Source organism: Schistocerca piceifrons, chromosome 11 (genome assembly GCF_021461385.2).
Source record: "Schistocerca piceifrons isolate TAMUIC-IGC-003096 chromosome 11, iqSchPice1.1, whole genome shotgun sequence".
In the NCBI taxonomy this organism is placed as follows: Eukaryota; Metazoa; Arthropoda; class Insecta; order Orthoptera; family Acrididae; genus Schistocerca; species Schistocerca piceifrons.
In genome coordinates this window covers 150,124,458-150,130,860 of record NC_060148.1, presented here as the reverse complement: position 1 = coordinate 150,130,860, position 6,403 = coordinate 150,124,458, and positions in this window count along the sequence as shown.

Sequence of the window (6,403 nt, the reverse complement as noted above, 5' to 3'; positions counted from 1 at the left end):
GTAGCAAAGATAGATACGAAGCTCATGCCTACCACAGTAGTACAAGTTTATATTCCAAGTAGCTCCACAGTAGGCGTAGAGATTGATGAAACGTATGATGAGATAAGGTAAATTATTCTGATAGTGAAGGGAGACGAAAATTTAATAGTCATGGGTGACTGGAATTCGGTAGTAGGAAAAGGGAGAGAAGGAAACGTAGTAGGTGAATATGGATTGGGGCTAAGAAATGAAAGAGGAAGCCGCCTGATAGAATTTTGCACAGAGCACAACTTAATCATAGCTAACACTTGGTTCAAGAATCATAAAAGAAGGTTGTATAGATGGAAGAAGCCTGGAGAGACTGGAAGATATCAGATAGATTATATAATGGTAAGACAGAGATTTAGGAACCAGGTTTTAAATTGTAAGACACATCCAGGGGCAGATGTGGACTCTGACTACAATCTATTGGTGATTAACTGTAGATTAAAACTGAAGAAACTGCAAAAAGGTGGGAATTTAAGGAGATGGAACCTGGATAAACTGACAGAAACAAAGGTTGTAGAGTTTCAGAGAGAGCATTAGGGAACGATTGACAAGAATGGGGGAGGGAAATGCAGAAGAAGAAGAAGGGGTAGGTTTGAGAGATGAAATAGCGAAGGCAGCAGTGGATCAAATAGGTAAAAAGACGAGGGCTAGTAAAAATCCTTGGGTAACAGAGTAAATATTGAATTTAATTGATGAAAGGAGAAAAATACAAAAATCCAGTAAATGAAGACGCAAAAATGAATACAAACGTCTCAAAAATGAGATCGACAGGAAGTGCAAAATGGCTAAGCAGGGATGGCTAGATGACAAATGTAAGATAGATACTGCCTACAGGAGAATTTAAAGAGACCATTGGAGAAAAGAGAACCACTTGTATGAGTATCAACAGCTCAGATGGAAACCCAGTTTTAAGCAAAGAATGGAAAGCAGGAAGGTGGAAGGAGTATATAGAAGGTCTATACAAGGGCGATGTACTTGAGGACAATATTATGGAAATGGAAGACGACGTAGATGAAATGTGAGGTACGATACTGCGTGAAGAGTCTGACAGAACACTGAAAGACCTAGGTCGAAACAAGGCCCTAGGAGTAGACAACATTCCTTTAGAACTACTGACAGCCTTGGGAGAAGCAGCCCTGGCAAAACTCTAGCATCTGGTGAGCAAGATGTATGAGACAGGCGAAGTACCCCGACAGGTGTGAAAAATACTTAACTATCAGTTTAATAAGTCACGGCAGCAACATACTAAGGAGGAGGAGGAGATTAGTGTTTAACGTCCCGTCGACAACGAGGTCATTAGAGACGGAGCGCAAGCTCGGGTGAGGGAAGGATGGGGAAGGAAATCGGCCGTGCCCTTTCAAAGGAACCATCCCGGCATTTGCCTGAAGCGATTTAGGGAAATCACGGAAAACCTAAATCAGGATGGCCGGAGACGTGATTGAACCGTCGTCCTCCCGAATGCGAGTCCAGTGTGCTAACCACTGCGCCATCTCGCTCGGTATAGCAACATACTAACACGAGTTCTTTACAGACGAATGGAAAAACTGGTAGAAACCGACCTCAGCGAAGATCAATTCGGATTCCATTGAAATGTTGGAACACATGAGACCATACTGACCCTACGACTTATCTTAGAAGACAGATTAAGGAATGGCAAACCTACCTTTCTAACATTTGTTGACTTGGAGAAAGCTTTTGACAATGTCGACTGAAATACTCTCTTTCAAATTCTGAAAGGCTATTTACAATTTGTAGAGAAACCAGATGGCACTTACAAGAGTAGAGCGGCTCAAAAGTGAAGCAGTGGTTGTGAAGGGAGTGAGACAGGGTTGTAGCCTATCCCCGATGTTAGTCAATCTGTATATTGAGCACAAAAGAAAAATATGGAGTAGGAAGTAAAATCCATGGAGAAGAGATAAAAACTTTGAGGTTAGCCGATGACATGGTCATTGTGTTGGAGACAGCAAAGGACCTGGAAGAGCAGTTGAATGCAATGGACAGTGTCTTGAAAAGGGGTTATAAGATGAACATCAACAAAGAAAACGAGGATAAAGGAATGTAGTCGAATTAAATCGGGTGAAGCTGAGGGAATTAGATTAGGAAATGAGACACTTGAAGTAGTAAATGCGTTTTGCTATTTGGGGAGCAAAATAACTGATGATGGTCGAATTAGAGAGGATATAAAATGTAGACTGGCAATGGCAAGGAAGGCGTTTGTGAAGAAGAGAAATTTGAGGAGGTACTGAATAGAGTTGGGGAGAAGAGAAATTTGTAGCACAACCTGACTAGAAGAAGGGATTGATGGTAGGACATGTTCTGAGACATCGAGGGATCACCAATTTAGTATTGGAGGGCAGCGTGGAGGGTAAATATCGAAGAGGGAGACCAAGAGATGAATACACTAAGCAGATTCAGAAGGATGTAGGTTGCAGTAGGTACTGGGAGATGAAGAGGCTTGCACAGGACAGAGTAGCATGGAGAGCTGCATCAATCCAGTCTCTGGACTGTAGATCACAACAACAACTTGGCTGTCTCTTCTATGCTTTCGTTGCCGGTGATAGGAGGTAGAATAAATCATTGCCCGCTTTTTCGCTGTACGAATATGCACGAATTACATGATTTTTGCGTCCCAGTTTGGATCTCTGATACCCAGATGCGATTCTGCAGCCAGATCCAATGATCCATACAGCTCTGTCCTCTATACATGTTATGAAAATGGATGTATCTGCACATGTTGTTGTTGTTGTGGTCTTCAGTCCAGAGACTGGTTTGATGCAGCTCTCCATGCTACTCTATCCTGTCCAAGCTTCTTCATTTCCTACTGCAACCTATATCCTTCTGAATCTGTTAAGTGTACTCATCCCTTTGGCTCCCTCCACGATTTTTACCCTCCACACTGCCCTCCAATACTAAATTGGCGATCCCTTGATGCCTTAGAACATGTCCTACCAACCGATCCCTTCTTCTAGTAAAGTTGTGCCACAAACTCCTCTTCTCCCAAATTCTATTCAATACCTCCTCATTAGTTATGTGATCTACCCATCTAATCTTCAGCATTCTTCTGTAGCACCACATTTAGAAAGCTTCTATTCTCTTCTTGTCTAAACTATTTATTGTCCACGTTTCACTTCCATACATAGCTACACTATATATATATGTGTGTGTGGGTGGGTGGGTGAGTGTGTGTGTATGTGTGTGTGTGTGTGTGTGTGTGTGTGTGTGTGTGTGTGTGTGTGTGTCTGTGTGTACACCCACATCTCCCTCTAAACCACAGTGCCGATTTCAAGCACACGTAGTAGACATATTGCTTACTGCCTGAAAATCACCGCACGTTGGATGAGAACTACGTGCCTAACAAACGGGTGGGGTAAGAAAGCAGTGTAGCCCATGATGTGTGAATACCCATACGTTAGTCATACAGTATTAGAGCATATGAGCTCTTAGTGTCTTGCAGCAAACTTTACAAACAATTTCAAAGCTTTAGGAAACTTTCACGCTGACGACCCCCAGAAAATGACGGAAGGAAAAAAAGTTAATGCAGCAAAAATGCCACATGAAGAGTGATGTTTTAATTTATTACTTATTTACCAATACCTGTATTCAAGACACACTTTCCACACAGTACTCACGTCTACAATTGAATGTACCAAAAAATTACATTATTGGAGGACACACAGTTCAGGAGATATTATGTCATAAACACGGAGATTAATGAAAAAATACTGCATCATGCTACATGTTTAGGTATTACTTTGTTGCCACTAAGTCTATTCACCACACATTTCGCAGGCAGTAGCCACATATGCCAACTGGCAAAATTATGACACTGAACAACACACAGTTACGAGATGTGAGCTCATTAACATTGAGCTGCCTGAAAATGGAACTGCAATGTAAAATTTGCTGGAGATACAAGTGACATACATGTACAAATTCGTGCAAAAACAAGTATATGTGAAATATAGTTCAGGCATGTACTCTTGCAAACCTACGCATAAGACTATCATTCTAAACCCTTGGAACGAGTTCAGCCAAATTTGGTACACCTCTTACTTACAATGTGGAAAGAAATATTGTGGGCGTCCGAACAACCAGCCTCATACTGGGGTGAATGTGAGAACGTGGAGAGAGAAGACGGGGGGAGGTGATGGACAGAGAAAGGTAATAGGAGGACATTAACAGGAAGAGGGGTAATAGGAGACTGCTTAATATAAGATTGAAATAAAGACATACCCAGTCAATATTAGGTTCTCAGCCATTAGTATTCTATTAAGGGATCCGTATTCGGTGATCCTTTAAGAGCATGTGCCTCTTTTTCCACTATGCAACCTGTTTGATACATGTACAGCCATATTCTCTTGGTTAGATAAACCGTCACCATTTGCAATGAAGGAGTCAACAGCTTGTGGTCTTTTGGCCTGCTGACTCTCCCATCAGGGAGCCCTGGTTTCGATTCCCAGCCAGGTGCAAATCTCAGCACTTCGCGCCTGAAGACGTCACGTAGCAGGTGTGACGAATTGTGTCATTTGATGACAGCCACTGTAACAGTAAATTTTTATGACAATTCGTAAATCTGTGAGATGGTTTTAAACTTGGCAGGGTACAGGCCAGAGTGCTACAATTTCATTCTTTTGGTTTTCTTTTCCTAAAAACATAAGACAGTGTTGTATACGACTTTACATTCACTACGCTCGTGCACTCTAGTACCTTGCTACTGACATGCCAGTGAACTCAGTAGCTGATTTACAGGTTGCCAGAATAACATGCGCCTCTATTACCGGCCTATAGCATATCGCACCGGCACCTTCTGCAATATTGTGGCCGTTCTGCAGAATTTTTAGACACTTCCATTGTCAGAAGTGCACTGGAAGCTATACCTGAGAAGCATGACCCAAGAAGAAAGAGTCCGATGGCTGCATGGATACTGGTATTTTAAACGACGTTTTAAGGAAGAGCTATGCAAAACAAAAATGGAACGAAGGAAGCAATTCGTGGAGGATAACTTAGAAACCGATCCCGGGAGTGTACCATATAAAATAGTCTGCGAGGAAATATGTTCACCAATAGCGTTATCCATATCCACGTTCAGAAGGAATTACTCGCTACAGAGGAAAGGTGCTACTCGATACCCACGGAATCCAACAGATGTGGCTGACTATGGCTGTTGACTGGGGTACCATGAGGGCAGATCCAGTAACTGAAACAACCATCTAAAAGTTAAAGATGAGAAAGTTGTTTTTTTTTTTTTTTTTTTTTTTTTTTTGTGCTGGAACATATCTACGCCCTTACAGATTCATTAACGTTCTGAAGGGCGGGACTAACATCATTCTTGACTAAGAAATGTAATGAACTGAATGTAGATTCATCATAATGTAATGTAGAGTATTAGGAAAAAATCCGCATCCATAGGCGTCTCTGAGGAGGCGGAGGTGGCACATGTACTGAAAGAAAACCTGCAGGAAACTTTTCTCCTTGTGGTGCTTGTGCTGCAATGTAGTCACTTTCTTTGGAATTGTTTCAAAAACTTTTTTTTTCATTCCAGTCCATAAAGATAGAAAATTTTTAAAATAAAATATTGGATCACTCCTTGCAGGATGACATGGTCCCATGGTCCCTGTGGATAGGCCCCACACGCCCATTTCATAAGCATTTGCCGGAATTATCAAGGGTGGCTTAACTTGCCAATAACTTCAACTGCGGGAGCACATACTGAACTAATGAGCGTTCAGAATTATTTGAAATCATTTCAGTGTGTCTTTGTGTTCAGTGTGATACAAAGCATAGACGTTACTTAGCGAGTCTGAAACGAGAAATTTTGCTGTTAAAAGATTCATGCAGTTAAATTTGGGTCTGAGCCACTACTCCTGCACCTTTTCAGTGCTCTTCATGCTGTATTGCCTATGATCACAAATGGGTCAGAGTTTGTCCATTCATTACATCATATTGGCATTGTAAATTAGCTAACTTCTAAAAAACTAGAGAGGAAGTACAATTTGGTTAGCTATTGAATTTATGTGAACTATTACAATTAAGTAAGTTTCTTAAAAAAGGATCTGATTAACTTTTTGCATTAACACTTTTTGACATTATACAAACTCACAAATTTTAACACAAAAAATTTTGTTGAGGGGCCTAAGAATGTTTACACGGAGGCCAGAAAGTCTAGTGCCATCCCTGGCTGCAGGTACGTGTATCAATATGGAGTAGCTGCTCTTTTACGAAAATACACACCAATTACTCTGTCTTGAGATCTGTTTAAAGTCAGAAAAACTGCGCAATCAGAAATAAAGGAATTAAATAATGTAAGAAACACCATTCATTGCACTCATTTCCTCTTTAAAGTAACAAACCGTCATATGACTGTTTCACTGTTTAC